Source organism: Phascolarctos cinereus, unplaced genomic scaffold (genome assembly GCF_003287225.1).
Source record: "Phascolarctos cinereus isolate Bilbo 61053 unplaced genomic scaffold, phaCin_HiC Scaffold_5;HRSCAF=322, whole genome shotgun sequence".
NCBI classification, from domain to species: Eukaryota; Metazoa; Chordata; class Mammalia; order Diprotodontia; family Phascolarctidae; genus Phascolarctos; species Phascolarctos cinereus.
In genome coordinates, this window is record NW_027555958.1 from 162,441,052 (window position 1) to 162,452,183 (window position 11,132).

The following is an 11,132-nucleotide window of genomic DNA, read 5'->3' on the forward strand; positions in this document are numbered from 1 at the left end:
AGGAGCAAGACTTAAGGTCATGTTATCTCGGAAGGATTTATTCCATTTTTTTAGCCTTATTGAAGCATAAAAAATTTCTGATATTCCTCTTCTTTTCATGGAAATTTGAATTCACACAAAGAGAACAGTGTGATTGGGATCCTTGCTTCTCCTTATACTGTTTGACTTGTTTGAGGGTCTATGTTTTTTGATAAGCTCAGCTATTGTAACCAACAGCAATAATAATAATAATAATAGACTTTCCATTCAGCATTTCAAGCCTACCTGCAAAAGCTGTAACAGTTGCCATTAAAATGCTCATGAAATGTTTCACCTCTCAAAATAGGCTGGAGGAAGTACCCATTAGATTTTTTAAGAAAGAAAAAAATAAATTCAACTCTATATAATAGGAATGGCTGGATTCTTTTGAGTGAGATGCAGTAGCCATTCTGTAGCTATGAAGATGACAAAATATTAAAGATGGAGCACTTCTAATTCCTAAGTTTTCCTCATTTGAACAGAAACCTACTGAAGCTCATTAGATTGGTTATCACATGGAACGATCATCACCACTCTTCCTCCCCTCCCCCCCACCAGATGGATTCTTATAAGAGACATTCTTCAAGTAAGTGGCTTGGGCTTCCTGTGATCAATCTTTCGAGTTACAGCAGGAAAGATGCAAGCTTGCAGGTGCCAGCCAACTGAGAAGCTGCAAAGGAGGCCAGGACACTTCTCTGAAGTTTTGTTTCACTTTGTGTCATCAGAATAGTTGACCTTATTTAGTATGGCTTGGCCTTTTCATAATTATGCTTTATAACCTAATATGTGCAGTATTTACTGATGGAATTAGATCCAGTGTAGGCGAAATGCAAAACAGCCACTGGTTTGGAAGTTGACAAAATCTCTGCTTTGTTCAGATTTTGCTCTAGGTCAGGCTCCTGTGCACGGAGTAATTCCATATGGGAGCCTTACTTGAGCTCCATCTAAGCAAACCTTAAAGAGAATCTTGGCAAAATCCCTCTAGCCATAAGGAAATCATTCTGAGTTTCTGGTGAGGATTTCCTGATAGCTTTGTTTAGTTTTTAATTTTTTTTTTTAAAAGCTGAATCCTGAAACGTCTTTTTATGGATAAAGTCCCCAGGGTTCACTTGGGAGCGGCTAATTGGAAAGATACAGCTATAATGTAGAAAAGAAATCATGTGGAGTATAACCGAGGTCTCTCAGATGACATAGCTCTGATTCTCAATTTGCAGCCCTTTCCTTGGTTAGATGCTCCATTACTTAAAGACCAAGAGTGATTAGTTAGTAGTGTCAGGATAAATCTATTTTTCAATTAAAAGGGGGAAGAAGCAGATTCTTGTGCATACTTACTGTTATGTAACTTAACCAGAGAGAAGCAGTAGCCAAGTGTTTTCTTTTGTTTTCTTTTGGGAGGGGGAAGGAAAGACATTGGTTGTTTTTTTTCATCACATATAGATGATGTCTTAAAAATTCTTAGTGCAGTTTTACGTTTTAATAACTTCAGAAGTACAAATGCTACAAACTTACAAAAATATGTGAAAGTTTAATTATTTAGATTTCTTTTACATATATTTAATTTTATGAATTTTGAGAAATAAAATTTTAATTTATTAAGACAGGTTACCCTTCCTTTACACATTGTTATAATTGCTGGATGATGCTTTCATAAACCAGTGGATAGGTAGGGGAGGTCTTTTTGCTCAACCACCTCAGTCACCTGATTGATCTACCTCTATCAGCCTTTTTCTTGTAAGGTCTTGTCAAAACTGTTGTGTATCACAACCTTGCCTTCTTCTTTAGATTGTCTTAACTCTAAGATTACAAATCAAATCCTTTCAGTCACTGAGTAGTAGATGGAGAAAGTTTTTACAAAGTTCAAGGTGGTGATTATATAGGAATTTAATAAGAGACGTATGAATATTTTAAAATTATAAACAGTTGACCTTTTAAATTTTGTTCCTTATAAGTTTGTAACATTTATACTTTTGCAGTTATTAAAGCTTAAATGTACACTAAGAGTTTTGAGACATCTTGTATTTTCAAGAGCCTGAAAGTTTCTTATCTAAGTCCTTTCATCTGTTGGCTTATTTTGAAAGATTTTTCTTTAATGACTTCAAATTTTGGTGCTTATAATACATTCTGCTTTTAAGTCCCATGCACTTTCCTTTGTTTTAAATTATTTTCCCCATGGGCGCTAATTAGGCTCTTCTTCTTATGTGTGTTGGGAAGTAGAGATTGCCCTCTGCTTCTCGTACTCACCTTGGTGTTAACTTTAATAGTATTGCATCTCCTTTAGAGACTTGCTGTCCTAGAGTAATCACTAAATGGGCTTCCCCAAAATGGATGCTTTTCTCAGTCCTCCTCCTGACCACAGACTTTTCCTATCAACATTGAAGAGAAGATCTATGCAAAGTGCAATTTTCCTTCTCAGATCCTACTTCTCTAAAATATCCTCCACTCAATAATGGTAATAGCCCAACTTTATATATCACTTTAAGGTTTACAGGGGGTTTTACATACATTATCTCATTTGATCCTCACACCCACCCCATGAGGAAGTACTAAGCTAGTGTCATCCCCATTTTACAGATAAAGAAATTGAGATAGAGGGTAAGTTACTTGCCCAAGGTTGCATAGCAAGTATCAGAGACAGGATTCCCTGTCTTCAGTCAACCTTCAATTTCCTTCTTCCTCCACTCTTTGAGAACAATAGCTCCTATTTATGTAACCAATTTATATAATCAATTAGGAGACATTTATGAAGTCCTTTTGTGCCAGGTCTATGCTAGATGACGGCGAGATGATGGGGCTACAAAAACAACAATGAAATAATCCCCTCTGTCAAGAAGCCTATTCCCAATCAAGGAGAAACAGAGTATGTTGTAAGTATTGTTGTTATTGTTGTTTTTGTCCTCTGTTCTTGAAGAGGACCATGACATCAGGCAAGTGATGCCATGACATGAAAGTGAATTGAATCTAAGTGATGGAAGGCTGTGCAAAGTCACCAACCTCACTTTCTCCTCTGGGACCATCTAGGTCCTGTGGCCAGATATAGATCAGGATGACTGGAGATGGGCCTGCATGCAGTAAGAGATTTGACCTTTTTAAGCTAAGGTCATTAACAGATCTCAGTTTGATTTAAGCAACACCCAATACCCATTCAGTCATTTAAGCCTAGGTAAGAAATGAGGCAAAAGATGGCCTCATATACCTCAGAGAAAGAACTTGAACTCAGGTCTTCCTGGCTCTGAGGCTGGCTCTCTGTCCACCATAGTACACTGCCTAGGTTCTTGAGGGGTGGAAGAAGTGGAATCAGGCAGGGCCTTATGTAAGAGGTTGAGCTCTGAAGAAAACTAGAAACCTCTAGGTGAAAGTGAAGAAGGAGTGTATTCTAGGCATGGGGGACAGTCTATGCAAAGGCACAGAGATGGAATGTCATGTGTGAGGAAGAGCAAGAGGTGGAGTTTGGCTTGACTAGAATGCTATTATTGTGCCAGGACTTTTACAAAACACTAATGGTCTCATTCCCTCCCCCATTGCTTCCTCTCTGCCTCTTCTCTCTCTCTTCTCAGCTCCTTCCTGTGGATTTTTGAGCTTATTGATTTTCCTTCTATCTTCACACATACAACACACATAGAGAGTCACAGTAAGCCCTACTGCCATTCACTACAGCCCACCTCATGGCTACTGGGCAATCCTTTTTGGTTCTGCTCTGGTCTAGAAAGCAGAAGGCTAGATTAGTGCAGGGTAAGCCACTTAATTGTTCACACTCATTAATCTAGATGATGTTGAGGATGTTCCCCAAGGAAGGTAAAGACAGAAAGAAAGATTCCATGTGCCCCAAAGTAGTCACAGCAGCATTTTTTGTGTGTGGTAGGAAAAAAAAAGGAAACAAAAATAGATGTCCCTTGGTTGGGGAATGGCTAAACAAATTGTTGTATATGAATGTAATGGGATATTATCATGCCATGAGAAATTATGGATTTGATAAATTAAGAGAAACATGGAAGACTGATATGACATGATAAAGAGTGGAGAAAGTAGACCCAAAAGGACAATATATGGAAAGGCTATAATAACACTAACAAAGAGAATACTAACAAGAAGCCAAATATTGTGTGATCACAATGATGAATCTTGGCATCCAGAAAAATGAGCAAACTCATCTCCCTTTTTTCCTTAGAGAGGTGGTGATTATGTTTGTTGATTTAACCAAGGTACTTTTCTTTGTTACAAAGGAAGGCTCACCAGGTATTGATGGTGGTGGTGTATATCCAGAAATGACTGTGATATAAAAACAGAAGATTTTATCTGAAGCCTAAAAAAAAGTCTCATCTGATTTTAGATATAAAGGATGTGATAGCATCTTATAGCAGCTAAAATCATGTCAGCAAAACAGAACTCTTGGAGCTAAAGCTTTGGTCATCTCTCCCAGTATAATCACCTCATTGCCTGGCTCTTAGAGAGGCCTAATAAACTTCCATAGTCTGTTTTAAAAGCAGTGGGATACATCACATAACAAGGTTTTTAGTTGCACAGAAATAGAGCATGCGAGCTGGATCAATGGCCAGTCAATGGCTTGAAAAGGTTCTACAGGTCTGGTAAGTAACTGGGGAGATGTGTAAAGGAGGCCCCAGGGTGCCCTTCACTCACTTGGGTCACTTATTGAGTTATACTTGCTCTGTTTGAATGGGAATAACCAAATTTTGCTGAACTACAATAGCCTGCAGTTTACTTAAGGAGTCATTGGAAAAAATGATCCTTTCTGCAAATTATAATGGAACAATGCTTTAACTCATAATAGCTAACATTTAAATAGTACTTTGATCCTCACAACAACTATTCAAGGTAGGTGCTATTATTATCCCCATTTTACAGAGGAGGAAACTGAAGTGAACAGGGTTAAGTAACTTGCCCAGGATCAAACAGCTAGTGCATGTCTGAGGCCAAATTTGAACTCACATCTTCCTGAGCCCAAACATCTATCCACTGCTCCATCTAGCTATCTCTGTGTCACTGATGGTATATATAGATGTCATCAGTCATATCTATATACCTACATATCTGGTGGTATATATCATGCTTGCTTGCTTGATTGGAGTTACTCAAGTAATCCAAGAAACTTTGTGACAGGGGAGGACTATTAATATATATAAGTGATTCAATCTCTCCATGCTTCAGTTTCATAACTACTGAACAGGGAATCATGAGGTGCATGAATGACGCTGAAAAGATGTCCTCCTCTTCTTCATCACTATTAGCAGCAACAAAAATTTATTGAGGGCATGGTTGTGAGCTATACTTGCTTGAGTATGAGAAGCTATGGGAAACTTTTTTAATCTAAAAAAAAATACGACCCAACATATATCCCAAGGTGTCATTATCATAAACATCACATGTTATTTAGACAGTTTACTGGTTTAAACAAGTGGTTATAAAGACTAAGCTTTCATAGCTTAGAGGACTACCCTTTTGATATCTTTTCCTTCATTTATTTAGTGTTTCTCCTTTTCTTAGTCTCATAGATTTAGATCTGGAAGGGGTCTTCTATTTTGTAGATGAGGAAATTGAGGGTCAGGTTAAAGGATTTGCTGAAGGTGGTATAGGGAGTGATAGAGCTGGGATTTGAACTCAGGTCCTCTGATGGAAAATCCAACACTTCCTATTGAACCACCCTGCCTCTCTTATTTCTTCTTTTTAAACTTCTAGAAAGGCAGAAAAATGTGTGGAAAGAGTGTTGGCTCTGCCATCAGAGGACCTTTGTCCAAATCCTACTTCTGCTGCTTAACTACTTTGGTGACCTTTGGCAAATTACTTAACCTATGTGGGCCTCAGTTTTCTTATCTGTAAAACAAGGGAGTTGGACTAGATGACCTTTTGATTTCCTTCTTACTCTAAATCTAAAATCTTCTTTCTGGTCTGCACACAGACCATTTCTCTGACTGTAAACTCTCGAAGGGCAATACTGGATGTATTAAATTTGTTTTGTCTCCATCTCAGTGCTATACACATAAACTATTTTGTGATGACAACCTTTCTAATTGTGGGACTTTACTTTTACAACAGAAAAAATGATCTGGCTGTTTGAAAAGGAAGCCTTTCATCACAAAGGAAACACAAATGTTTACTCGTACACAAAAGAGTAAACAGGGCTGGCTATGCATAAGTCTGAATCGATGCCTCAGTCAAATCCTCTCCTGCCATCAAGCCGAATGGTTTCAAATAGGAACACAAAGCCCATGATGAAACTTTGGCTAGACAGTAGAAATTGTGACAGGGCTATTTTTGAAATGATGCTCTTAGGAAAAGCTGCTGATTGAAATCAATACCTCAAGATGAGGAATCTGAAAAGACCATTTGTGAGACCTGAGAGGGTCACTGAATAGAAGTGTCAGTTGCTGGTATTCAGACCATGCAATTGCTTTCAGCAAGGTGCTCACTGTTTTACTTAAGTGACTTCTTGTAGCTGGTGGCTAAGCATACATTGAGAAAGTATCCCTGTGATTTGGGCACAGAGGGAGGAGGTGTAATGGGGAGCATTGTACTGGAAATGAATACATTCTAGTGGCTGGATTGGATGCAATGAATTGAATGGCGTTTTCCTCCTCTCCTTTCTCCTGGGGGGGAATATTTGTGAAAGATGGGAAGACTAGTACATCTTTTGAAGATTTAGCAAATGAACACATAAACAGAATAGGGCCCACCCCCAAACCTACACAATTAACCTCTTCAGAGCCAGTCCCACTGAAAGAGTTGTAATTGATCAGAAGGCTCACAGAGACAAATACCTACCAATATTTCCAGGTTACTCAGTGGCACATGGTGTCATTTTCCTCTTGTTAGATATGGCATCTCATTTGTGCTTGTGTCCTGAGGCAGACTGAACTGAAGATGTGCTTTTTCAGTTTTCAGTTTCTTTTTACAGAAGTTACCAGACCGTTTAATAACATTGAATTAAGATGGAGGTGACACTGATAAAAAAATTATTTTGAATAAAGTTATTAGTCTCTCATTTTTATATCATTTCAATTTTTATTTAAATTATAAATGAAATCTATTATTTTCTTTGCATGTCAATGTGAGAAAATTGCATTTCAGGAATGCCAGCATGCAGAGTTTATCTGTCCTTATTAATTCTATGTCACTGCATTTGAGATTGTTCACTTAAACAAACTAGCTTCAGTTTTGTGCTGTTCTGAGTTCAACTCTCTTCTCATTTTAATTGGTCAGCAGAATGGATGCCAGGGCAGTGTTAGTACATCTGCAATCTCACAGAAACCTTTCAGGTACCTGTGAACCTTTGAGATCATTTTGCCAAGGAGTACTTAACCTGTTTTGTCTCATGAGTCCCTTTCACAGTCTGGCGAAGCCCAGACAGAATAAGGTTCTTAAATAATTGGGGGAAATACTAAAACTAAAGTTAGAGGTTGGTAAGAAATGAAAAAATGTACTCCCCTCCCCCATCCAAATTCTTAGTGCCCTGAAATCTAGTCTGTGGACCCCAGGTTAGGAACCTGTGATATAGACCAACCTCCTCACTATATATATATATAAGTGCAAGATGTAAAAAAATAGCACTTTCTTCAGACAGAGGCCATGGGTTCAAGGAGCAATGCCACTTACTACTTCTACAATTGCTACTACCTCACATTTATTTTACCTTTAAAGGTTTGCAAAATGCTATACATATGCTAACTTATTTGATCATCATGATAATTCTGGGAGGTAGGAACTGTGATCATAACCCCATTTTTTAGATAGGGAAGCTGAGCCTAAGAGAGGTGAAATAATTTGCCCAGGGTGATATAGCTAGTAAGAAGGATTCAAACTCAGATCTTTCTGGCTTTCAGGCCAGTACTCTGTCCATTATACCACATTTAGCTTGGGAAAAATTGCTTAACTTCTCTGGGCTTCAGTGTTCTCAACTGTAAAATGGGTGGGTGGGCCTAGATGACCTCTAAAGTCCTTCCAGTTCTAAGCCATGATCTTATGAAAGACCCAGAGAAACAGAATGATTTGCCTAGGGTCACACAGTTCTTAAAAGTTGAACTCAGGGGCAGCTATGTGTCACAGTAGATAGAGCACCGGCCCTGAAGTCAGGAGGACCTGAGTTCAAATCCAGCCTCAGACCAAACACTTGACCACTTACTAGCTGTGTGACCCTGGGCAAGTCACTTAGCCCCAACTGCCTAAAAAAAAAGTTGAACTCAGGTAGGGGTATGCTGGCATTAGCACAACTCAGAAGAGTCAGTTTAATGATAAGTTGGAGTATTTACATCTCAGAAATTGGCAAACACTACAAATCAGGATATGAGTTAAAGTTTCCTTAACTGTCAAGAAGAAAGGATTGAGAAAATATGAATAATGCAGATTAAACTTAAAAAATATTTTGTTTACATTTTTTTCCCTGGAGACCCAGTTGTTAACATTTATCAGCATACCCCTGAACTCAGGCATTTTGAATACAAGTGTTTTCCTATAAAGGTTTTGCCTTCTATATCTCATTATTAAGTAAGCTGTTGATAAATTCAAATGGTTGTAAGCAGATTGGCGTGTGTGTGTGTGTGTGTGGGGGTGATACGCATGTATGCATTTATTAATTTAATTATTAATTTATTAATCTTTAGTATATGTACTCAGTTTCAGCTCAGCCTCTCCTGAGTCATCAGTCCTTCTAATTAGGACATTTTTCATAATCATATGTTACTAACTCAGAATCATCATGGCCAAAATCAGCTTCCAAATTTCCACAGGTTGGATTGGCACCAGGCAGAGAACATCTGCACATGATTCAAGAACTTGACCATCATTGACCAGCCCTCCATTACATGGGTATTCATATAAAATAGTTATGGTGGAGGACTCTAGCCCCTGGGGAAGTCACATAAGACCTCATACAGAAAGTGGCATTTGGTAATTGAGAAAGGTAAAGGATTCTAAGAGGTAGAGGGGAGGAGGGAGTACATTGCAAGAATGGGGGACAGGCATTGAGAAGGCAATCAAAAAGCATGGAGATAAGAAATGGAGTGCTAAGTATGAAGAACAGTAAGAAGTTCAGTTTGAGCTATAGAGTATATGAAAGGAAACACTGCATAATAATACTGGGGCTAGATTGTGGTGGGTTTTGAATGCTAAACAGTCAGTAGGTTTCATATTTGATCTTAGAAATAATAATGAGCCACTGGGAATTGAAAAGGGAATTGACATGGTCAGACTCGAGCTTTAGAAAAATCTCTTTGTAACTCTGTAAAGGTTAGTTGGGAGTTTAGAGAACTGTCAGGCAGAGACCAATTTCGAGGTTATTGCACTAGTCCAGGTGAGACATGGTGAAAGCCTGAACTAGGGGAGTGGCTGTTCAAGTAGAGATTAGAGAACATATTCAAGAGATGTTGTAAAGGTAGAAATGGTAAGATTTTGCAAGGCATTGGATATGTGAGATGAGTGAGAAAGAGGAATTGAGGGTGACTTAGAAATCATGAACCTAAGTAATTAGAAGGATGATGGCATCCTCAACAGAAATAGAGAAGTTCAGAAGAAAGATGTGATTTAGGGAAAAGATAGTGAGTTCTATTTTGGAAAAATTGTGGTTGAGGTGCCTATGGGATATCCAATTCAAACTGTCCAACCAGCAGCTGATTCAGGATTGTAGTTCAAGAAAGAAACTAATAGACTAGGACAGGCCATATGGATTTGAGGAATGATTTGCCTAGAGATAGTAAGAAAATACTTGGGAACTGCTGAGATCACCAAATGAAAAAGTAAGGTCCTTTTGACTTGGGCATTCTGTACTTTTCTGATCATTATTTCCTTAGTATTTGTCTGATTTATAAATCCATCTTTTCATGTATCATATGTGCTTAAAGGTTAAAGCTAGGCTTATCTGCATGATCTATCAGAGCATCAATACTTGGGGCCGAGTATTATTTAAGATTTTTTTGTAGTATCACAGATCTTGATCTAGAAGGGACCTCCGAGGCTGTCTAGTGTAACACTTTTATTTTACATATGGGGAAATTGTCTTTAGGGTGATTGAATGATTTGGATTACATAGCGGTAAATAAACCATGGACCCTGCACTGGAGATAGTGATGGTCACAGAGGTGGAAGGATAAGTAGAACTGAGTATTCAGAATCAGCAGACGTTAGAGCAATGAGAAAATGGGGTCTTCCAGACAGTGTTGTCCTCAGGTGTTGCTTATTCAAAGGGCATTTTGGGGTATTACTCCTCAATCTAAAATAGGGGTTCTTAACCTGGGTTTTATGAACTTGTTTTTAAAAATATGTAACAATAACTACATTTAAATATAATTGGTTTTCTTTGTAAATGCTGTGTATTTTAATTCATGAATTTCATAAGATTTACCAGACTGCCAGAGAGGTCGGTGACCTAAAAAAAGGTTAATGACTCCTAGTCTAAAGCTCAATGTTTTAATCACTTATATTACAGTGTTAATAGCATTTAAATCAATCCGAGGTTGGAAGAGACTTTAGAGATGAGTTAATACATCTCCCCCCAAGACTGTACCATCCGCTTGTACCTATCAGGCAGATTATAGTGTTTTGTCTACAACATTCAGAGTCAGTAGAGATCTGTTCAAGTCATTGTTCCACCCCTTAGTAACTGTGTGACTCTGGGCACATAATGAGCTTTCTAAACATCAGTTTCCCCATCTGTAAAATGGAGAAGATAATTATTGCACTACCTGCCTCACAGAGATATTGTAACGAAAGTACTTTGTACTGTCATTATTGGCATCATTTGTTGGGACAAGGTAGAAGCCTGTGTTTGTAAGTTATCTCTTATTCCTGTCTACAACGAATGGCTTTAAATGTGAGAAACCATGGATTCTGGAACTCCTAAGGTAGCCTCAAGATTTAAACCTTGGCTATGATGGTTTCCAGATCTGGATATTTTCATTCTCCCATCTAAGAAGCCTTTGATTTTTCTTTTGGAGGTTAGACTTAATACAATTCAGCTACTGGGTATTTTAGCTCAGTACCTTTAAAACACATAGAGAGATTGTGGCACACCTTTAAACACATCTTTAGAAAAAAGAACATTGGAATGTATGCAAATGGCTAATTTTTATTGTCATACTTTACTTCAATTTCAATATTATTCAGCATGTTTT